General features: G+C 39.2%; 1 protein-coding gene across 8 annotated transcripts in view; it reads left to right on the top strand.

Annotated features, from left to right (window-relative positions):
• The window catches only part of Rabgap1l (RAB GTPase activating protein 1 like), a 750,530-nt gene that overhangs the window by 96,017 nt on the left and 629,481 nt on the right, over nucleotides 1-25,032 (top strand). The window lies entirely within an intron of this gene.

Here is a 25,032-nt window from a genome sequence, read left to right as displayed (position 1 = left end):
TACTCACTGTGGCTTTTCACTATACTTCATTTTCTCTAGTGAAAAAGATATAGTTGGTTAGATAAAGTTAGTTAGAAACAGATGGTTCACTGAAAATTTCAGTTGATGGAAGAAATAAACACAAAATGATTTTAGTTTTTCAGTAATAACTGCTTCAACCCTTTTTGTTCACATCCCATTTCTGGCTGTCTTTTATGTTCATATAGTGCAAATATCTTAACTTTTTATTTATTTTTATTCTCTTTAGTTAATGGAATTTAAGAAGCTTTAAAAGAGAGATGAATCTTTTAAATATAAAATGAATCATGTATGTATGTCTGTGTATCAATTATAGGAAAGCTATTCAGAAAACAAACTGTTTGTTTTGTCAGTACTGGTGTTTGAACTCAGTGCCTCATGTTTGCTAGGCAGGTGCTGTACCATCCCTTTTTAATGTTGGATATTGTTTGAGATAGGCTGTTACAAACTATTTGCCCAGGCTGACCTTGAACCATAGTCCTCCTGATCTCTGCCTCCCCAGTAGCTGGGATTACAGGCTTGAGCCACTGGCACCTGGCTCACTCTTTCTCTGTCTTTTTTTTAAAATGTTTGAACACTTAATGGCAGCAGCTGGACTGAGCCTATTATTTTCCATTTTTAAAAAAATTAAGACATTTGTAATAGTAGATTCATTTTTATAGTATAGTGTGAGCAAATTTTAAAACACTTTATTTTGAAATAATTACAGACCTATAGAATAATTACAAAAATAGAACCAAAATTCTTATATACTCTTCACCTAGATTACCCAAATGTTAACAATGTACCACTTCTCTTTCAATCTGTCTCTCTCTGTGCCTTGCCTATCTGTGACCTATCTAACTATTACCGGAAAACAAACTCTTATAGGGCAAGACACTCAAAGTCAATAATAGATGACAGTTCAGAAAAAAAAGAATTTTAGATGATAGATGAAAGGTTAATATCTATAATATACACACCTTTTTAATAATTGACAGAAAACAAAGGAGAAAAATGGGCAAGAGTATGACTAGACAAATCACAGAAAAGGTATTTATATCCATAACAAACACATCTAAAGATGTCTTAATTCACAAATAGTGAGATGCTAATTAAAGCAACCATAAGATACCTTTGCAAAAAATATGTGGCAATATGGGCAGAAGGGTATTTTCATATTGTTAATGGAAATATCAAATGCCTATATATTCTATTTGAAAACCAGTGTGGCAACACCTATAAAGATAAAAGAAATATCTGTAATTGGACACATCAATCTCATTCTCAGGGAAACTATTCTACAGGAAGTAAGTATTATCTAGGGCTGGAGGCATGGCTGAAGTGGTAGCACACCTGCCTAGCAAGCACAAGGCCCTGAGTTCAAAACTGATTACCGCCATAAAAAAAGACATTTTATTTTTTAATGATTTTATTAGTGTATAATAGTTGTACAGGGCGATACATTGTGATATTTACATACGTGTTTAAAATATATCTTAGTTGGATTTGCCCCCACCAAAAAAGATATTTTAAAAAAATGTTTATTAATAAATAAGATTGTTTGAAGTGTCAAACTTGAAATACAAATTTTTATTCAGTTGTCTTCAAAGAGTGGGAGAAAATTGTAGTGAACAAAAGAAAAAACTTCACCAAGACTGCTGTATTAAAAATTTGTTAAAAAAAACTGTTTGTATATATTATGACAGTTCTCTCTGTCTCCTCTCCACATTCTCCAGACTGGAATGGGGGGGAGGGGGCAATTGAGGTACTGGCAGGTGGTATCATGGCCGTCTCTGTCCTTCAGTATGGAGAAGTATGTGGCCCCAAGTTATTTGCAGCTTTAGAAGGCAGAGGGGTATTTAGCTCAACTTGCTCCCATCCTTAGATCCTGCCACCAATTTTTGGTAACAGAAAAAATTCTATTCAGCATCATGACACAGTAATGCATACATGAGTTTTTTAATTGTTTGCAAAGTATGCTCATACATAAAAACCATATTTCATCAATTTTGAGATGTGTTTTTCCATATTTAAAATCTCAGAAATTTGGTGTCTTACAGTTTATGGTATCTTGTAGTTGTCACCTTTCTTAATGGGGTAAAAGAATGGTGAATTTTAAATTGGTTGATAAAGTACTTTCGATGTTTAATATTATAGCTCCAAAAGATATGATTAGATTTTATGTTTAACAACCATTGTAATCCTTATTTTTATTTATTTATGGATTTTAAATTGAGACAGGGTCTCACAAGCTTGTCCAGGCTGACCTCCAACTTTCCATCCTGTCTGAACCTCCTAAGTAGCTGGGATTATAGGCATACACCACTGTACCCTGCATGACAATCTTTTAATCTAAATTCTTCCTTCCTTCCTCCCTCCCTCCCTCCCTCCCTCCCTTTCTTTCTCTTTCTCTCTTTCCCTCCCTCCCTTCCTCCCTCCCTCCCTCCTTCTTTTTGTCTCTCCCTCCCTCCCCCACTCTTCTCAGAACATATGTCTTCCCCCTTTCACACACACACACACACACACACACACACACACACACACAGTTTTTCTGAACAGTTTAAAAATTACATATATTATGATACATTTTATGTCCCTTTACTCCTAGGTACTTCAGTATATATTTCTCAGGAATAGGGATATCTCTTACATAATTGCAGTATACTTATCAGGTCCAGTGAATTTAGTATCCATGCAGTACTTTTTATGGAACCTATAATTTGTCTTCCAATTTTGTCATTTAGCCCAGTAACACCCTTTTCCTCCTTTTAGTTCCGGATTCACTCTAGGGTTAGATACTGCACTAGTTGCCATGTCTTTAACTTTCTTTAATTTGGGACATTTCCTCAGCCTTTGTTTAGCTTTTAAGATGTGAAATACATTGAAGAATGTATTCCTTTCCCTTCTTTTAAAAATAACAGTGTTTGTTTTGGGCTTGTTTAATATGTTCATTACTACATAGATAGTTGTACATTGCTACACAGATAGTTGTATACTTCACAAGATAATCTGGAGATGTTTAATAGTCATCTGTTCCTTAATGGTATTATTAATTTCTATTACCTAATGAGGATTCTGATTTCTTCACGTTTAACTGCTTCCCCCTTCCACCCCCCGTTTATAACTAGAAAGAAGCCTATATAAAGATTCTTTTAAGACTACAAAATTATACTGCTCCTAATCAAAATTTCCTCCTTGAGTTAGCATTCATTCATGATTCTTGTCTGATTCAATCTTTACTATGATTGCACAGTAATTGTTTTCCAGTTCCTGCACTCTCTGTCTTAGCCATCATTGGCATTCTGAGCTTTCCCTTATTTCACTTAGTTAGGTACTACTTACTATTGGTAGACTCCTGATTTTCATTTTTCTCTTCAGTGCTTTATAATTAAATTATAAATTATAATTTAAAGTATTTAATTATTTTGTTGTTTAGATTGCCTGGGAATTAGCCAATGAGAGCCCATTCAAACCTTGTCCTTATCACATGCCCATCTTTTCTTTTTTTTTGAGCACTTTTTTCCTGGCATAACAAAAAAGCAGCTTTCAGTTGAGATGACTAATTTAACTTTGAATAAATATTTTTGAAACTCTTGCTTTTATGATTAAATGGTGTATTACACCTAACCTATGCCTGAATAAAAAACAATCCTTTCCCAATGAGAAGCCCCAAATTGCATCAATTCAAATGTAAAAACCATGACGAATATATATATTTTTGCTAACTTGATTGTAAACATTTACACACACATTTTAAATATATAATAGAAAACAGTAATTTAGAAGTGTTACTTTTTACCCACTCTGATATTCATCAGATAATTTTATTCAGATTTCAATAATCTTCAACATCAGTATCTTCTTTATCATTTAAGGTACTTTTTGAATAATTTTCTCAGAGCACATTATCTCAACTTCCAAGTTACTTGAGAACAACTTTCTTTTTTATCAGTGTATGTTACTGTTATTAGAAATTTTCCTAAAACACAAGCATGCATTTGTATACATAAGGACAATTGTTTAAAAAATTAATTCCATAACCACTTACTATATTGTTTTTATTATATTTCATTTTTAAATTGACAAATAAAAATGATATATATCTATTGTTCTGAGATTTGTATACATTGTAGAATAGCTAAATTATATCACTTTCATCATAATTTAACTATCTTGTTGGTAATAACTAACACTTGCATCTGTGTTTCAGTAATGTGTATTTCAGTAATAGTTACTAAATCCATGTTAACTTTCCTTTTTGTTCTTTGGTGGGACTGGGGTTTGAACTCAGGGCTTTGCACTTGCAAAGCAGGCACTCTACCCCTTGAACCACACCTCCAGTCCATTTTGCCCTTGTTAATTTGGAGATGTGGTCTCTTTAACTAGTTGCCTCTTCTGGCCCTGAACCATAATCCTCCTGATCTCAGCCTCCCAAGTAGCTGGGGTTATAGACCAGGCCCCAGCGCATGTTAAATTTCTTTGCTTCCATTTTTACTCATTCTGTCAGATGATCACTGTAAATACCCAAATGAGAATTGACTGATACTGCTTCAGGTTAATTGGTCTTGCCCAAACAATACTTTGTTCACTGTAACAGACAGATTTATCTATGATATGGGAACTTATGTAAATATTTAGATTTATCTATTTTGGAAAAAAAACCTTTTACCTTTGTTATGTTAAATGTGGTAGTTAATGTGTTTAAATCACAAACTGCAAAAAGTGAGATTTAAGTAATCCAGTAGGTGGCAGTCTTATCAAGAGAATTCTTAAGGTTTCTGACTAATGTTGCTACTGACAAAACTTAATTTGTAATAGAAAGACATTGGTGTGAAAAATAAATCCTTTACTTGTGTAATTTGGGCCTATCTTTGGAGGACAAAATAAAACTTATTTTTGAAACTTTTCATTATGTAAAATTTCCATAATATATTGAACCCCAGTGCACCCTTCAACTGCCTGCAGTGCTAATTATATATATATTTTTAAAAAAATCGATTCTTTATATGAAAGAAACCATTTCTCTGTGTATCCAAGTGTTCAGGGGTTCCTCATATATTGATACTTGAGAAATTATACGTACTCAGTTAACTCTCTTCAGCCCCTTATAGGCAAATAATATATTGTTTATCCCAGAATCTTGCATCTAGCATGATGCTTGGAACACACAGCTTTAGAAGTAGCCATTTAATCCTTAGCATTTTCTCTGTGCTGGGTACTGTATAGGTACTGCCTATGAGATGTAGGTATTATTATTTTTAACAGTTGTGGAAATTGAGTCATAGAGGTTAATTACTTGCCTGAGGTCACACAATTAATTTTTAGTTGAATCTGCCTAGTACTAAAATACATGCTTTTATTCTTTTAAGAATGTGGATAAATGAATAAAAAGTATATACAATTTTATATTACAGCATTGCTTAATTCACTGAAATATGGAATAAGATTATTGAACATAGTACCCAATAAAATCCTGTGTTTTAAAGGAGATGTGAAAACTGATTCATGTCTTGACAACTTCTAATATTTTTTTCCTTTTCCCAATTATGCATGTTGGGTGTCAAAAAACTTTAAAACAGTACCTAAGGTATATTAAAAATGGCTAACATTTATTGTGAAGAAGATACTATTATTATTACTCCATTTGTATTGTTATTGAAACAGAAGCTTAATGAAATCCCTTGGCCAGAAACTGATAGAGCCAGGATTTAATCAAGGCCACCTGATTTTTTTACCCTTGGAGAAAAGCTGACTAGTTTATAGAAGAGAGAGCTAATATTAACAACTGAGAAAGCAAGATGATTATAATTTGAATTGTGTGAGAAGAGGGAGGTTCAGGCCTAGTTATCTAGGGACTCCAGCTGAAACATTAAAAGTGCAGTCAGAGCTGATCAGGTCAAGCTTTTCTGGTGTTTGTATCTGCCCTTGGCAAGCTGACCTTTTCTTGGGTTTCAGTATTACCACTTGTAGAAATAGTGTGAAAGGTTTTCTTATTTGCTGCTACATTGATAGGGATTTTTATTTTTTAATTTGGTGTTTGAAATACATTATTACTAGTGCTATTACCTGGATCCACTTGGAAGCTTTGAATAGATTGTAAGTTATGCTTGATACCTGTAAGGAAATATGGGCCCCAAAATGTGACCATGTGGAGAGAAGTGATGTGGCTAAGAGATTCTTTATTGCCGGGTGGGAGAGGGAGAGAGCAGAGAGCCAAGAGAGACAGGGAGAGAGGGGCAGGGGCTTAAATACCCGTCACTGGGACTCAGTATGATCTGATTGGTTAGGATCTTATAGTTCATGCTGATTGGAGGTTGGGGCAGAAGGAGGGTTCAAGCTAGACTTGAGGCTGGACTGTGACCCTGGGAGGCAGGACCTTGACCCTGGAAAACAGGGGCTTAAGGGTGCAATAAGGACTGAAACCTATCGGTGCCATATTGCCAACATTCCTCCCTTTTTTGTTTGTTAAGGAAGGGGGGGCGTTGTGTTCACTCTGGCTTCTTCGAGCTGGCAAGGGGCGGCGTAGGGGAAGGGAGGGTTAGTTGGCAAACAATGCTGGGGTGCTGAGTCTCATGATGGCGTACACCCAGGCTCCAAAAATGAAGATTTCCTCTTCCCTGAAGTTGATGAAGGTCCCTTGTAGCCACAGGTCATAAAGAGTCTTGGGCCAATCCTCTGACCTCTGCATGGTGGGTATCAGCCAACTATCCTGGCGTTTTGGAGAGGTTGGTATCCCTGAAGGTACAACTAGTTAAATTTTTGATTAGCAATAGCAGACATGTAGTACAATACAAGGGAGGAAGCTTAAGAATAGGAGAGCAAGAACATAGGCATTAGGATGGGCACTGGTCAGGAGAACCACTGTGAAATGTTGTTCTCTAGACAATTAAGAGTCCTCCAACTCCCTTCTCCATTTTCTAATTGTTTCTTGAGAGGTGTAACCATTGGGGGAACCCATTGAGCTTGACAGCAGTGGGTGTCATGAGAATGACCAGATGAGGGCTGGCCCATCAAAATCCCAATGGAGAAGGTAGAAGATCCTTTTGGAGAACAAGATGCCCTGGTTTAACAGAAATTGTTATAGAGTGGGCAGGATCTGTTCTGCATGCTCTCTGAGAAGTTCACTGAGAAGGCAGGTAGTCAGCCAGAGGAGCAGAGTCTGTTGGAGGCAAGTTTTTCTAAGAGAAAGGGGTGGCCACACATTATCTAAGACCCAAATAGGAATATTAGGAGGAGCATAAAAAGGTGTCTGTTCAGGGACTACATACCTAGGGAATCTAAATTCTGCAAAATCCTATAACTGCCAGGAAAGCTGTAAGCTGTCTTATGGTATGAGGGTTGGGAAATGGAAGATTGGGTTGATGCATTTATGACTCAGGGAGTGAGTCTGTCCCTTTAAGGCCACACCTAGGTAGGTGACCTGTGGGAGGCAGGGGCTGTCAGGATTTAAATGTAACACTCTTGGATAAAACAGAGCTTTAGCTCATTATTTTATATAAATTGACACTTTTAACCCTTTAAATGTTTGTAGCATATTTAAAGTATAACATAACACTGTTACAAGGTGGTCATTTAAGACACATAAGCAAATATGTAAATGAACTCTGATTTAGATGTACTTAAAGCTTGACAAGATCAGCAGAAAACACAAATAATTTCTTTGATAAAATCTTTCTCTGTAATGGTTTTTTGTAGATGTTACTCAGAGCAGAACAATATTAAGATAACCTTGTTATTTCATAGACATAGAGGATTTGATTTTAGTTTGACATGACCCTAAAAGTTTTTTAGGCAACTCTTAGATTATATTTAACTTTAGCTTTATCACACCCTGAAGTTTTTTTTTATACACTTTTAAAACTTACTCAGACCTTCATACAACATACTAAACCCTTTGATGGTTTGTCCTCAGCTTTCCAATTTGAAACAATCTTTAGGACAAACCCTTCTTTACAAAATCCTTTCTCATCCAAAAAACCATTCCTTTTCTCTTTAACTTCCCAAAAAATACATTTATTACCTATATATATCCTTTCCAGTTGTTTTTACCTATATATATCCTTTCCAGTTGTTTACTTTGTAACTTGTATTTTAAAATTATCTTTTATAAGAATTTTAAATTTATTGTAGGGGCTGCAGCAATTAACTAGTAGCCCTTGTTGTTTTAAGGAATTTATGATAGGCATAAGGCCTGATCGTCCCTCAGGTTTGAGGGGTTATTGTTTTAGGTGTGGAAACTGTGAGGGATTTTTGAGTTTTATTTGAATAGGGAGGGCTGTCCTGGCTCACCCTACACTCATCTCATCAGTCCACACTGTGGAATCTCTTTGTTCCTGAAGGAGGGGGCAGCAGAGATAGCTGCTTGGGGGGAGGAGAATTTGAGCTTTTAATTGAGATAGTAAATCCCGTCCCAGCAGGGACACTGGAGTTTCAGGTACTGTGGGGAAAGAGTGACAGAGGAGGAGGTCTCCCTAAGAGCAGGCCAGAGGCCAGGTAAACTAGTACTCTAGGGTCTAGTCAGATTTGCCCCGAACGATAACTTTTGTCATTGGACTGGGGATCAGGAGAAAAAGGTAAAATAGAGAAACAGGCTCCACTGTCTAGGAGGAAAATGGCCTTTTGTTTTTCTGCCATTATGGCTCCTCAACATTGATGCCAAGAAGTGGAGTGTGGACAGGAGGCTTGGACCCATCAATCCATAGAAGGTGGCACCTCGTCTTCCATCTGGTAATGGGGGGGCACTTAGACCTCTAGTGGTTACCCTTGCAGAGAGGGCAGGGTCCTGGTTGGGGGCAGGGCTGTCTCCTGTGCTGTCCCCCTTAAGCATTCTCTGCAGAAGTGCCCCTCCTGTCCACCATGGTAGCAAGTTCAGGATTCAGGCCTCAGTCGGGTGGGGCACTCTCTGAGAGCAGCAATGAGGCCATGGTGTCTCTTATCTTTTTCTCTCCTGTTAGTAAGATCCCGGACATACAGACATAGCCATAAATACAGACGTGGCTAGCTGTATTACTTGGTTCAATGACAGTCTGAGTTTTTTAACAAATATCTGGGACTGACTGTTAGAAATTTATCTTTGAGGAGAACCTCTCTCACCTGTGACTCTGAGTCCACCGTGGTATGCTTTCTGATAGGTTGTTGCTGTAAAGTAGTTATTTTACAGTGACACATGACACTCTGGAGAGCAGGTCTCTGAACTGTTCTGGGCCTCAGTTTCCTCGCTTGAAGAATGAGGGATCTGGTCTAAGTTAAACTACGTTTTTCTACTATGAGATGGCTGAAGTGACATTAATGCCACTTATCTTCTTTACCATTATTTATTTATTTATTTATTTAGTAATGCTGGGGAATTGAACCCAGGGCTTTGCACATGCTGGGCAGACATTCTCCCATTGAGCTACTTCCTCAGCCCCAAATATTATTATTATTATTTCTTACTTTGGCTGTACTGGGCTTGAACTCAGGACTTTATGCTTGTAAAGCGGCACTCTACTGCTTGAGCCATATAATCATTTCCAACCTGAGTGGCCTGGGCCTGAATTCATTGCTTTTCTAATGAGATAAGAGTCTGGACTACTAGAAGCAAAATATCCTTTCATGTCAATTGAAAGGTTTGGATCACAGAGATAAAGGCTTGAATGTATTTGTCTGGGTATCAGTACAGCTGTTTAGATGTTTTTAAATTTCCCTTAGATCTGATAACTGGAAGGGGACATACGATTTGCCCTCTTCCTACCATTGCCTATTGGAGAGGGAAGCACTTATTAAGAGGTTCTGACTATTGGGGTGGCTTAGAAGGTAGAAATTTGTATAGGGGACCTCAGTTTACTTTTTTTACTTTTATAGAAAAGGTCTAATTGGAGTATGGTATTGTAATTTAAGGAACCCTGTGAAGGCCACTTCTCTTGGTCACCCAAGGCATACTGAGGCCAGGCCTCAGTACAAAGCTTCCAACATCTACCAGCCAGAAGACTGGAAGATGCAGGTCCCATCTAGAAAGAACAAAACGTTAGGATCCTGACTTTTAGTAACAGCAGGCAGCCTCTTTAATAAAGGCTATCTTTTTTTTTTTTTTCATTTTTCTTTTATTATTCATATGTGCATACAAGGCTTGGTTCATTTCTCCCCCCTGCCCCCACCCCCTCCCTTACTACCAACTCCGCCCCCTCCCTCTCCTCCCACCTCAATACCCAGCAGAAACTATTTTGCCCTTATCTCTAATTTTGTTGTAGAGAGAGTATAAGCAATAATAGGAAGGAACAAGGGTTTTTGCTGGTTGAGATAAGGATAGCTATACAGGGCATTGACTCACATTGATTTCCTGTGCGTGGGTGTTACCTTCTAGGTTAATTCTTTTTGATCTAACCTTTTCTCTAGTACCTGTTCCCCTTTTCCTATTGGCCTCAGTTCCTTTAAGGTATCTGGTTTAGTTTCTCTGCGTTAAGGGCAACAAATGCTAGCTAGTTTTTTAGGTGTCTTACCTATCCTCACCCCTCCCTTCTGTGCTCTCGCTTTTATCATGTGCTCATAGTCCAATCCCTTCGTTGTGTTTGCCCTTGATCTAATGTCCACATATGAGGGAAAACATAAGATTTTTGGTCTTTTGAGCCAGGCTAACCTCACTCAGAATGATGTTCTCCAATTCCATCCATTTACCAGCAAATGATCACATTTCGTTCTTCTTCATGGCTGCATAAAATTCCATTGTGTATAGATACCACATTTTCTTAATCCATTCGTCAGTGGTGGGGCATCTTGGCTGTTTCCATAACGTGGCTATTGTGAATAGTGCCGCAATAAACATGGATGTGCAGGTGCCTCTGGAGGGAGTAACAGTCTTTTGGGTATATCCTCAAGAGTGGTATTGCTGGATCAAATGGTAGATCGATGTCCAGCTTTTTAAGTAGCCTCCAAATTTTTTTCCAGAGTGGTTATACTAGTCTACATTCCCACCAACAGTGTAAGAGGGTTCCTTTTTCCCCGCATCCTCGCCAACACCTGTTGGTGGTGGTGTTGCTGATGATGGCTTTTCTAACAGGGGTGAGGTGGAATCTTAGCGTGGTTTTAATTTGCATTTCCTTTATTGCTAGAGATGGTGAGCATTTTTTCATGTGTTTTCTGGCCATTTGTATTTCTTCTTTTGAGAAAGTTCTGTTTAGTTCACGTGCCCATTTCTTTATTGGTTCATTAGTTTTGGGAGAATTTAGTTTTTTAAGTTCCCTGTATATTCTGGTTATCAGTCCTTTGTCTGATGTATAGTTGGCAAATATTTTCTCCCACTCTGTGGGTGTTCTCTTCAGTTTAGAGACCATTTCTTTTGATGAACAGAAGCTTTTTAGTTTTATGAGGTCCCATTTATCTATGCTATCTCTTAGTTGCTGTGCTGCTGGGGTTTCATTGAGAAAGTTCTTACCTATACCTACTAACTCCAGAGTATTTTCTACTCTTTCTTGTATCAACTTAAGAGTTTGGGGTCTGATATTAAGATCCTTGATCCATTTTGAGTTAATCTTGGTATAGGGTGATATACATGGTTCTAGTTTCAGTTTTTTGCAGACTGCTAACCAGTTTTCCCAGCAGTTTTTGTTGAAGAGGCTGCTATTTCTCCATCGTATATTTTTAGCTCCTTTGTCAAAGATAAGTTGCTTATAGTTGTGTGGCTTCATATCTGGATCCTCTATTCTGTTCCACTGGTCTTCATGTCTGTTTTTGTGCCAGTACCATGCTGTTTTTATTGTTATTGCTTTGTAATATAGTTTGAAGTCAGGTGTTGTGATACCTCCTGCATTGTTCTTTTGACTGAGTATTGCCTTGGCTATTCGTGGCTTCTTGTGTTTCCATATAAATTTAACAGTAACTTTTTCAGTCTCTTTTATGAATGTCATTGGAATTTTGATGGGAATTGCATTAAACATGTAGATTACTTTGGGGAGTATCGACATTTTTACTATGTTGATTCTACCTATCCATGAGCATGGGAGATCTCTCCACTTTCTATAGTCTTCCTCAATCTCTTTCTTCAGAAGTGTATAGTTTTCCTTGTAGAGGTCTTTCACATCTTTTGTTAGGTTTACACCTAGGTAACTGATTTTGTTTGAGGCTATTGTAAATGGAATTGTTTTCATACATTCTTTTTCCGTTTGCTCATTGTTAGTGTATAGAAATGCTAATGATTTTTCTATGTTGATTTTATATCCTGCTACCTTGCTATAGCTATTGATGATGTCTAGAAGCTTCTGAGTAGAGTTTTTTTGGGTCTTTAAGGTATAGGATCATGTCGTCTGCAAATAGGGATATTTTGACAGTTTCTTTACCTATTTGTATTCCTTTTATTCCTTCTTCTTGCCTACTTGCTCTGGCTAGGAATTCCTGTACTATGTTGAATAGGAGTGGAGATAGTGGGCATCCTTGTCTGGTTCCTGATTTTAGAGGGAATGGTTTTAATTTTTCTCTGTTAAGTATAATGGTGGCTGTAGGTTTGTCATATATAGCTTTTATAATGTTGAGGAACTTTCCTTCTATTCCTAGTTTTCTTAGTGCTTTTATCATGAAACAGTGTTGGATCTTATCAAAGGCTTTTTCTGTCTCTATTGAGATGATCAAGTGGTTTTTGTCTTTGCTTCTGTTAATGTGGTTTATTACGTTTATTGATTTTCGTATGTTGAACCACCCCTGCATCCCTGGGATGAAGCCTACTTGGTCGTGGTGAATAATCTTTTTGATGTGTTGCTGAATTCGGTTTGCCATTATTTTGTTGAGGATTTTTGCATCAATGTTCATTAAGGAGATTGGCCTATAGTTCTCCTTTTTGGAGGTGTCTTTGCCTGGTTTTGGGATAAGCGTAATACTGGCTTCATAAAATGTGTTTGGCAGTTTTCCTTCCCTTTCTATTTCATGGAACAGTTTAAGGAGGGTTGGTATCAGTTCTTCTTTAAAGGTCTGATAGAATTCAGCAGAGAATCCATCAGGTCCTGGACTTTTCTTTTTTTGGGAGACTCTTGATTGCTGCTTCAATTTCATTTTGTGTTATAGGTCTATTCAGGTGATTAATTTCCTCTTGGTTCAGTTTTGGATGATCATATGTATCTAGAAATCTGTCCATTTCTTTTAGATTTTCAAATTTATTTGAATATAGGTTCTCAAAGTAGTCTCTGATGATTTCCTGGACTTCCATGGTGTTTGTTGTTATCTCCCCTTTTGCATTCCTGATTCTACTAATTTGGGTTTTTTCTCTCCTCATTTTAGTCAGGTTTGCCAGGGGTCTATCGATCTTGTTTAATTTTTCAAAGAACCAACTTTTTGTTTCATTAATTCTTTGTATGGTTCTTTTGGTTTCTATTTCGTTGATTTCAGCTCTTATTTTTATTATTTCTCTCTTTCTATTTGTTTTGGGATTTGCTTGTTCTTGTTTTTCTAGGAGTTTGAGATGTATCATTAGGTCATTGATTTGGGATCTTTCAATCTTTTTAATATATGCACTCATGGCTATAAACTTCCTCTCAAGACTGCCTTAGCTGTGTCCCATAGGTTCCGGTAGATTGTGTTTTCATTTTCATTGACTTCCAGGAACTTTTAAATTTCCTGTTTTATTGCATCGATGATCCATTCTTCATTAAGTAATGAGTTATTTAGTTTCCAGCTGTTTGCATGTTTTTTGTCTTTACTTTTGTTGTTGAGTTCTACTTTTACTGCATTGTGGTCAGATAGTATGCACGGTATTATTTCTATTTTCTTATATTTGCTGAGGCTTGATTTGTGCCCTAGGATATGATCTATTTTTGAAAAGGTTCCATGGGCTGCTGAGAAGAATGTATATTGTATAGAGGTTGGATGAAATGTTCTGTAGACATCTACTAGGTCCCCTTGATCTATTGCATATTTTAGATCTTGGATTTCTTTATTGAGTTTTTGTTTGGATGACCTATCTATTGATGATAATGGAGTGTTAAAGTCTCCCACAACCACTGTGTTGGCGTTTATATATGCTTTTAGGTCTTTCAGGGTATGTTTGATGAAATTGGGTGCGTTGACATTGGGTGCGTACAGGTTGATGATTATTATTTCCTTTTGGTCTATTTCCCCTTTTATTAGTATGGAATGTCCTTCTTTATCTCGTGTGATCAATGTAGGTTTGAAGTCTACTTTGTCAGAGATAAGTATTGCTATGCCTGCTTGTTTTCGGGGGCCATTGGCTTGGTAAATCTTCTTCCATCCTTTCATCCTAAGCATATGCTTATTTCTGTCAGTGAGATGAGTCTCCTGTAAGCAACAAATTGTTGGATCTTCTTTTTTAATCCATTTTGTCAAATGGTGTCTTTTGATGGGTGAATTAAGTCCATTAACATTAAGCGTTAGTACTGATAGGTATGTGGTGATTCCTGCCATTTAGTTGTCTTAGTTGTTTGAAGGTTTGATTGTGTGTACCTAACTTGATGTTACTCTCTACTGTCTTGCTTTTTCTTATCCTGTGGTTTGGTGCTGCCTGCCTTTTCATGGTTAAGTTGGGTGTCACTTTCTGTGTGCAGGATCCCTTGCAGAATCTTTTGTAATGGTGGCTTTGTGGTCACATATTGTTTTAGTGTCTGGTGATCATGGAAGACTTTTATTGCTCCATCTATTTTGAATGATAGCTTTGCTGGGTAGAGTATCCTGGGGTTGAAGTTATTTTCATTCAGCGCCCGGAAGATCTCACCCCACGCTCTTCTTGCTTTTAATGTTTCTGTTGAGAAGTCTGCTGTGATTTTGATGGGTTTACCTTTGTATGTTACTTGTTTTTTCTCTCTCACAGCCTTCAATATTCTTTCCTTAGTTTCTGAACTTGTTTTAATGATGATACGTCATGGAGTAGTTCTATTTTGATCTGGTCTCTTTGGTGTCCTGGAGGCCTCTTGTATCTGTATGGGAATATCTTTCTCTAGATTTGGGAAATTTTCCGTTATTATTTTGTTGAATATAGTATGCATTCCCTTCGCTTGCACCTCTTCTCCTTCTTCGATGCCCATGATTCTCAAGTTTGGTCTTTTGATGGAGTCAGTGAGTTCTTGCATTTTCTTTTCACAGGTCTTAGTTGTTTAATTAATAGTTCTTCAGTTTTTCCTTTAATTACCATTTCATCTTCACGTTCTGAGATTCTGTCTTCTGTTTGTTCTATTCTGCTGGATTGGCCTTCCGTTTTGTTTTGCAGTTCTGTTTCGTTCTTTTTTCTGAGGTTTTCCATATCCTGGCAGTTTTCTTCTTTATTGTTGTCTATTTTTGTCCTGAGTTCATTTATCCATTTATTCATTGTGTTCTCTCTTTCACTTTGGTGTTTATACAGTGCTTCTATGGTTTCTTTTATTTCTTCTTTTGCTTTTTCAAATTCTCTATTTTTATTGTCTTGGAATTTCTTGAGTGTCTCCTGTACATTTTGGTTGACCCTATCCAGTATCATCTCTATAAAATTCTCATTGAGTACTTGTAGTATGTCTTCTTTTAATTAATTCTTGTGGGCTTCATTGGGTCCTTTGGCATAGTTTATCTTCATTTTGTTGGAGTCTGGATCTGAGTTTCTGTTTTCTTCATTCCCCTCTGGTTCCTGTACTAATTTTTTGCTGTGGGGAAACTGGTTTCCCTGTTTTTTCTGTCTTCCCGTCATTGTCCTTGGTGTTGTTACTGTCCCTGTACTGTGTGTAATTAAGTATTTTCTAGCTCGTAATAATAACAATGGTAATATTTAGAATGGAAGAGTGAGCTGAGATGGAAAGCAAGAAGTTAAAGAAAAGGGATAAACAAATATACAGACAAGATGGAGAAAGCAGAACAAGGTATCAGACAAGAGAGTTTCAAAGGTATAAACAGGGAGTGTTAGTGTACTAATCGACAGTAAGGTGAACAGACATTAGAGAGACAGAGAGAGGATTGAAAATCAAAGATAAACAAAATAAAAAATAAGTAAAAGTAATATCTATATATAAAAATGAATTAAAATAAAATGGAAAATAGAAAATTAAAAAAAAAAAAAACCAAAAAACTTCCAAGTTTATATGCAATGCCGTTTCAGTTTTAATAATTTGGGTGTCTGTCTCAATCTCCAGTCCTGGAGTTGGTGCCTGAGATGTTATTCTGTAGTTGTCTCATCAAAGGGGATGCATAAAGTAGATCAAAACTACACACACACACACACACACACACACACACACACACACAGCCCCACCAGGTATCCCTAGTTCAAATTCAATACAGTTTTAGTAATTTTTTCGCCTGCAGGTGTAATTCGGTTGTTCTCTCATCAAAGCTAGGGAGAAAAAGAAAAAAAAGCGTCTGGAGACAGTTCTGACAGTGGTATCTGCAACTGTGGCTTGCCTGCCCGCTGCTCTCAGCCTGTAGCTGGCGGCATTATTTATGCAGATCTCTGGGGTGAGCTTAGCTCTCACCTGGCCCCGCAGGCTTTGTTTGCTCAGAGTTCTCCTGTGTGGGAGCCTCTGGTACAGGCTTTCCCCTTTGCAAGCACTGGGAAAGGTGACACTGCCCCCGCGTTGTCTGGCCTGCGTGTTTATTTACAGTTCATGTGGGAGGTGGGTCTTCCCCCCTCTCCTGTGGAGTTTTCCTCTCACTGCCACTTTCAGAAGCTTTCCTGCTCCTGCTTACTGGGCGGTGCTGCTGCTCCTGCCGGCCGCCATGTTTGTTTACAGTTCACGTGGGATGTGGGTTTTCCCTCCTCTCACAAGCTTCCCTGCTCCTGGTTGCTGGGCGTGCGCCCCGCTCCCGCCAGAGGCTCTCCCGCCCGCCTGGCTTGTTTATTTACAGTCCCGGGAAGGATTCCCTTCCCCCAATCTTCAGCGCTCAGGGCGCCCCACCCTCTTTCCAGCGTGTCTTAACTGTTCTTATTGCTTAGTACTCAGTTTCTCTTTTTTTTTCCCGGGTGGAGGTCAGTCTGTCCAGGGGGCTATGGTACTCTGGCCCAGTCTTGTCTGTGGGGCTACCGCGGTACCGCGAAGCTCACCTGGTCCGCGTCTTCCCAAGCCGTATGGGCGCCGGCCACTGGCGGCCCGGGGGCCCTCCTCGTTTCTCCGTTTAACGTGAAGTGGAGATTCTCTGTTCCAGCTGGAGATGTGGAGGGGTCAAAGTTATGCCTTTTTTCGGTGATTATGCCTGCAAAGTGTGTCTCCAGCGTCTCTCCAAGATTTCACTATAGGAGTGTTGCTTTCTGCTTCCTACCTCTCGCCGCCATCTTCCCCCAAAGGCTATCTTTTTAACAAAGAAATCATTTGTAAAGTTAGAGAATGGCATTCAGAGGGCATTTCAAGCCAATAACAGTGCCATACAGGACAACTAGTGTTAATATCTGGAGGGGAAAATTTATGCTGATGCCAAAGGTATAGAAGATTTTAAATGAGAAATTTAGAGACCACAGTAATGTCTATTTTGTTATTTCTGGAACTATAACCTTGAGCTAACAATTGGCTTACAAAGGCCGGGTCTGATGCCCTGAGGTGTGAGGTGGGGCTAGTAGCAGGACTTGTGTAAGGCACCCCTCTCTCCACACACACCTGGGACAAATGACCCTGAATGCCTAGGCCTGATCCTGCTGCCCGTCACCCTTCCCCCTTCCTGTGTACTCTGCTTGTGTTTATTCTAGGGGAAGTGGTGGCAGGGCACAGCCATCACCACATGTGGCTGGCTGTCCAGGATTAGTTGGGTCCTCTCTATGGATTTTCCTAGCTATGGCAGGCGTTTTTGCTGTGTCCAGAAGCCGGTATCCTGTGCACAGGTGCGCCTGTTTGCTTTCCCTCCTCCCCTTGTCGGGGCGGAGTTAGAGCGTAAGCGTGGCAGCTGCAGGTTTTTGCAGGCGCTTTTGTAAAGCGGCTGACTTAAAGTTATGTTAGACTGAGAGGCCTGGCAAACTAGTTGGAATAACTTAAGTCATAAGGTACCATGCTACAGGTTCTTCATGGGAGTCAGGGTCCTAGTAAGCCCAGGGAGGAGAAGGCAGAAAGAGACAGAGGACACGTGGTGAGACCATGGAGGAGGCAGAAAAGGTGAGCTGACATCTTAGGTAAGGGAGGGGAAGGCAGAGCTTGGAGGCATGACACACGCTTAAGGGATTAGCCATCACCTCTGCCTCCAGGTTGCTCCCATTGATTGGTACTGGCACGCTTTTCAGGAACAAAACCTCCATTCTCTGGTCACCGAATAAAGCATGAGCTCTCTCAGAGCTGGAATCGCCTCGAGGTCAGAATTGGCAAGGAGTGGCTTGCTTAACTCCATGATGGGGAAAGTTTTTCAGGAAGATAGGAGGAGATAGCTATGGTCTGTTTACATGGGGAAGGAGGAGGTTTGGAGAGGAATTGGCTGATTTAGAAACTGGTTTACAGGCTGATAGAATCTGCGCAGGGGAACAGAAAGTACAGAGGGAGGATTTGAAGTCAGAGAGCCGGATTTAGATGGAGGTATGAAAAGGCTTGGACATAATGGAATCTCTCCCCATTGTCCCCATCGCTCACAGTGGTTATATGTCCCGTAAAAGGTTGGGATTTAAGGACCCCAAAAGGGGCCAGTGACTTTGGTTGTCTAAAGGATAAGTGGGCCAGATTTGAGTGCAAAAGCAGATCAAATTTTTGGTTTTATATCTGGGGTCAAAGCCAAGGTGTCTAAATTATTGAGGAGGCATCTCAGTGGGGAGTCAGAGAAGACGTAGAGGCACCCATTATGAGGGACCCGGTCCCGGAATGGGAGAGGAGGGTATTATGTACTGCGAAGCATCCTTGCACTGCACAAATATCCAAAAAAAAAAAAAATGCAAAGCGCACGTGACCAAGCTGTCCCTGAGTTCAGGTGGTTTGCAGGCCAGAGGCCGGCGCAGGCCTAGGTTTTGTAGGGTCCTGGACCCTGTAAAATCCAAACCCTGCGGAGAAGGAGATCCCTCTACCGTCTGAGCTGCACAGAGATAGCCCAAAGCATGGGAAGTGTTCTAAAACCCAGAGACACCAAAGGGAGAGACCATAAAGGGAGCCCAGGAAGGTTAGGTGGACTCACCAAAGAATGTCCGGTGTTGGATGTGAGTGAGGGCGATCAGGAGGATGGGTCCTGGCCAGTCACGTCCTCAGGGTGGTCGTGGGGTGAGTCGGAATCGGGGTCGCACCAGGATTAGTGGTGAAATCCATCCGAGTCACGGCACCAAATGTAAGGGAATATGGGCCCCAAAATGTGACCACGTGGAGAGGAGTGATCTGGCCAAGAGATTCTTTATTGCCGAGTGGGAGAGGGAGAGAGCAGAGAGCCAAGAGAGATAGGGACAGAGGGGCAGGGGCTTAAATACCCCTTAGTGGGACTCAGTATGATCTGATTGGTTAGGATCTTATGGTTCATGCTGATTGGAGGTTGGGGCAGAAGGAGGGTTCAAGCTAGACTTGAGGCTGGACTGTGACCCTGGGAGGCAGGACCGTGACCCTGGAAAACAGGGGCTTAAGGGTGCAATAAGAACTGAAAACTATCCGTGCCATTATTGCCAACAATACCTAAAAGTGAAAAAAGGGGAAAATTTTCAGTTTTTGCCATGTTAGTTTTTTGAGTAGTTCATTTCTGCCTCATATTGTTTTATTTTATAATAAAATGATTCAGGAAAAACAGTACTATATACATTTAGCAAATGGACCTGTTTACAATTACCTAAAAAGAAGTATTCTAATGATGGCAGTTTTAGGCCTGTAGAGGAATAATTGGAAAGTGATCTTGGCTTTGGGGTTTTATGTCTGTCATACCACTCTGTTTCTAGGGTTTTGCTCTCATGCTTGTTATGCTAACCAGAATGAAGTAGTGATACAGCAAGTACAATGTCTGGATTCATTGTAAGCACACAGTTTGCACTGATTAGCAACCAACACTACTAGAAAGGATTTCCATGAGTCACTTTTTAAAATTTACATTTTTGGTCATTTATTAACTGCACATATTAATGAGGTTCAGTGTGATATTTCCATACATGTGGACATCACACATTGATTATGCCCATTCTTCCACCCAGGTCTCTTTTCCCCTTCTTCCCCTAGCACCCATCCCTGTTCCTAAAAGTCCCTTTTAATTTCTTTCTCTTCCCTTTCCCTGTCTCCATTGTCCTCTACTTCCATTCTGTACTTCTGAAACTGGAGTTTTGGACCCAAGGCCCAAATTCCTGAGATTGTATATGCCAGGTCCAGCCACCCACCTCTAAATGCCAAGTAAAGAGGCAATGAAGGCAGAGAAAGGAGGCTTATTACATGGCTTGGGACAGGGAGAGTAAGCACTCAGCTCATTTTCAGCCATCTTTGGGGTACAGACATGAGCTATAGTTTTAAGTAGACAAAAGAACTGGGGGCAGGAGACAAAGATATGCATAACAGTTCAACTCACAGGTGTATTCTTGACCATTATCTCAGTCTGAGGGTCAGGGTCTGAGATGGGTTCTGGAGATCATGTTAATGCTGTCATCACTTGAGGGGAGCAGTCTGGTTCCCATGAGATGATTGCTCCTGCTCCAAGGTACAGCTTCATCCTTATAGATGATTGTCTGCATTTGAAGAGGTGGTCTATCCTGCAAGTCTTTGCTGGTCCTTAGGGATAGTTTCAGCCTCTTGTCATAAAGATGTTATCAGTTCTGTCCTTTCTGGAATTCAAGGTGATCACAAAGTGACTGCAAAGTGAATGGCTTAGAGCAAAGACAGATAGAAAATGGAGGCAGAGTTGCCAAGCTTCTCCTATTTTTAGTTAATTTCATGGGCCCAAGTAAGGAGCCAGTGCTTTTCAGCAAAAGAAGTTTAAGCACCTCTTAACACTTCTCAAATTTGACTTACTGGTTTCAATACATGAGTGAGAACTTGTGGTACTTGTCTTTCTGTGTCTGACTTGTTTGACTCAACATAAAAGTTCTCCATTTTTATCCATGTTGGTGCAAATGACAGTACTACTTCTTTTTTTTTTTTTTTTTTAAATGACTGAGTAGTAGTCGATTGTCACGGTCTGAGGCAGGTCTAGGCAAAATTATGAGACCCTATCTGGAAAAAAATAACTAAAGAAAAGCAAATGGGGCTGAGGATGAGGCTCAAGTGGTAGAGCACCTGCCTAGCAAGCATGAAGCCTTGAGTTTAAATACCAGAACTGGCAACAAAACAAAACAAAGAAAACTCCAAAAAGCTCCTTTGGATATATCCTCAGAAGTAGAATTGCTGAATTATAAAGTAGTTCGATTTTTAGCTTTTTGAGAAATCTTCATAGTATTTTGCATAATGGCTGTACCAATGCACACTTGAAACATCAGTGTATAAGTGTTTCTATTTCTCTGCATCACCACTAGAATGAATTCATTCTTTTCTTTCCTCTTCTTTTCCCCTCCCTCCTTCCCTTCCCCCTTCCTTCCTTCCTTCCTTCTCTTTCTTTCTAAGTTTTAGCAAAGATATATTTTAGTATAACAGAATAAAATAGGGGGAAGTGAAAAAAAGGGAGAGAAAAGCACCTCCTATTGAAATGCAGGGAGGGAGAAGAGCTCAAAAATGGTGGCCTTTTCATGGGCTTTATATTCTCTGAGCTGGTGAAATACACATGCTGATGTTGTCTAGCAACCTGTAGTCATTAAGAGACCATAATTCTGGGTGGCCAAGATGGGTGCTGTTTATTATTCTAAGATACAGAGATGTGATCTAGGCCTACTCAAAACATAGGAACAATAGGTGAATTTCTGGACTTTCATTTGCAGACACACCCTCCAATTTTCTGTCTCTCTACAGTCAAAGAGTTTCGCAGCTTCTTAATATCTTAAGGCAGAAGACAGATGCAGATAGTCCCTGTGTCTCCCTATTCTTACAATTTAACATGTAAAAGGAGAAGGTGATATGAGGGGAACTTGATGCTCTTGGTTTTCAGTTTACTTCTTGGTACTAATTTCTGAGTTTGACACTTTTAATGTTTATTATTTTTACTTTCCCTGTTGCCTCTATCTATCTTATCTATTCTGCCCCATTTCCCCCCTAAATGACTGGTCTCTTAATCTTCAGAGGGTTCAAAATCTGTTTTCTACAGCTGCTTCATGCCAAGTGGACTGCTGGCCCTACCTAGTAAAGGAAGCAAAAAAACTAAAAAAAAAATTTAGTTGGTAGGAAATTGAGTTGGCAGACTGCCAGGATAGGACTGGAAGACATCAAATTACTCTTTTACTAAAAGAAGTCAAAGAGAAGTTGGTGAAAACCATCTTTTAAAAATAAAGATAGGGCCAGGCACTGTGGCTCATGCCTGTAATCCCATCTACTCTGTAGGCAGAGATCAAGAAGATTGTGTTAAAAGGCCATCCAGCACTAAAATGTTATCAAGACCCTAAAAATTATCTGAACCAATAAGCTAGACATGGTGGTACATGCCTGTAGTCCCACTTACAGTGAAGACATAGGTAGGAGGATTGCTACCCAAGGCTGGCCCCAGACAAAAACATAAGATTCTACCTGAAAAATAAAAACAAAAAGTAATGATGTTGTGATTTAAGTGTTAGAGTCCCTGCCTTAGCAAGTGTGAGGTCCTAAGTTCAAAGTACTAAATACTGCCAAGAAAAAAACGAAAAAGTGAAAACAGTGTTTTCTTTATATGAAAAAGCTACTAGGATTTTGAAGAAAAGTCATTAAAAACACTAGGGAAATGTAAATTTTACAGATTTAATGTATTGAAAAATACCTGACTTCTATAGAAACAGCATAGCAGATTGATAGCTATTCTAAGATGGCAACCTAGATCCATCTGTTGTCTATTTCAGAGAGTAATGGACAGGTGTGGACATTAATACCAAATGTCTCTTGGAGGAAGGAGGTTGACTTCAAATCTTTTAATGACTCAGAGGAATAAAAGTCTTCAGTCCTTCATGAATCTGGCTGTTTCTGCCTTTGCTGTAAGAACTCAAGAGAAATAGGCTTTATTTTTGAAATGTGAATCCAAGAAGCATGTTTTTGGATGTGACAATAGTTAATAGTTGAAAAATAAGCCGTAGGCTGATGCATTTTTTTCCCCATTTGAATAAGAACTTTTAATGTTATGTACTGATAAGATGAAAACTTAACTAAATTTGTGGTTTTTTGGTGGCACTGGGGTTTGAATTCAGGGCCTCATGCTTGCTTGGCAAGTGCTCTATTACTTGAGTTCCTCCGTTAGCCCTTTTTCTATTTAGTATTTTTGAGACAGGCTTTTGTGAACCATTGAGATGGCTTTGAACCGCAAGCCTCCTGATCCCTGGTCCTGAGTAGGCAGTATTACAGGTGTGAGCCAACAGTGCCCAGCTAAACCTGTATCTCTAGGAGCATATATTACTAAACTTGTAAGTTTTTAGAGGCTTTTTGTTGTTTCCTAGAGGTGTTTTGTTTTTTTGGTGGTACTGGGGCTTGAACTCAGGACCTACACCTTGAGCCACTCCACTAGCCCTTTTTTGAATGGGTTTTTTCCAGATGGGGGTCTTGTGAACTACTTGCCAAAGCTGGCTTTGAATTGTGATTCTCCTGATCTCTGCCTCCTGAGTAGCTAGGATTACAGGTGTGAGCCACCAGCACCTGGCATCTTGAGGTGTTTATAATTACATCTTGCGTTGCATCATAAAAAGGCTTAGTTATTACCCCAAGGCCAGGAATCTAACTTCTATACAATTCAGTCATTCCCAGATAAATTTTGAGCTGTTTCTTTGAGGTTGTTCTTCTTTAAGAAGACTTTTCTTTTCTCAGCAAGAGTTAGTTCCTCTGGAGCCAGAATGTGGCCTAGATATTTTACATTTTGTTGGGAGTTGTATGCCTTTCGTTGAGAGACCCAGTATCCTGCTAAAGCCAGGAAATTAGGATCATCTGCATACTGGAGCAAGCTTCCACAGTTTAAAGTTAAGGACCTTTGTTTCTTTGCTGAGGCATTTCCAGTTGTTAATCATTTCTCTAAGGCAATTAGTTTAGAATCTTATACTCTGTAAGCTGTAGGAGAGCAAAAAGTTTTATTAGTCTCCTTGACTGTCTCTAACATCAGATTAAATGTGTTTATCTCTTGCAAAAATAGAGCCAAGATTATAATCAATGATTGATGTATCATGATAGAATAAGATATCCAATTATTCTTATATGCTAACAGTAATCCAGTTAAATTGCTTCTGTCAGGTACCCAGGCATAAGAACCTTTCTTCTGTAAACTCTTGGCTTTAGTCACTTTTGAAAGGGATGGCTGAAGTGACTCTATTTTGCTGTTGGTTTTGATACAGGGTCTCTCTATATAGTTCAGGTTGGCCTGGAACTTGCTGTGTAGCCCAGTCTGACCTCAAACTCATGGTCCTCCTGTTTTAGCCTTTCAAGCACTGGGATTATAGGAATGCACCTCCATGCCTTTCATGACTCCATTTTTATTTTGAAGCTTTCCCCTTGTCTCTGAACAGTTTTCTTCTGAAAATAGCCACTGACCAACCACTCTATGGTTTGGCTTTAATTGTCCCTCATTGTGGGATGAAATGTCCTGGATGTTTTTTCTGGCATGCATTTTTAAGTTTAATTTTGTCTGCTCTGTTGGCGATGTCCTGGCATCTTAAAAAAATGTTGCCTAGGTTACTTGTTAGAGTTATTTTCCATGAGTTTTATTGTAAGCACTTTAGAGGAGGATCCTCCTAATTTGGGGGATTTAACTCCTGAATCTGGTTAACCAATCTTCTTGTTTCCCGAGGAGGAAAGATGAAGGGGTTCCCTCAGCTTCCTAGTTTCCGCACAGAATCACAGGAATTTGAGGTCTACAATGAAAAGAATTTCAGGGGAGTCTCATAAAAAAAGAATGTCTCACAAGATTGAGATTTTAGCAAGGATTATTTTAGTATAATGAGATAAAGTAAGGAGAAATGGAAAAGGGGGAGAAAAAAAGCACCTTCTGCTTGAAATGCAGGTGTAGAAGACAAGCACTAGCATTTGTTATTTCTTGGTCTTTTTTTTTTTTGATAATAGCCATTCTAACTGTAGTGAAATAAAAATCTCATTGTGGTTTTCATTTGCATTTTTTGATCATGATTTAAGTTGAGCATTTTTTCTTGTGCTT

This window comes from Castor canadensis, chromosome 11 (assembly GCF_047511655.1).
Source record: "Castor canadensis chromosome 11, mCasCan1.hap1v2, whole genome shotgun sequence".
NCBI lineage: Eukaryota > Metazoa > Chordata > Mammalia > Rodentia > Castoridae > Castor > Castor canadensis.
This window is presented reverse-complemented; position numbering and strand designations above follow the sequence as displayed.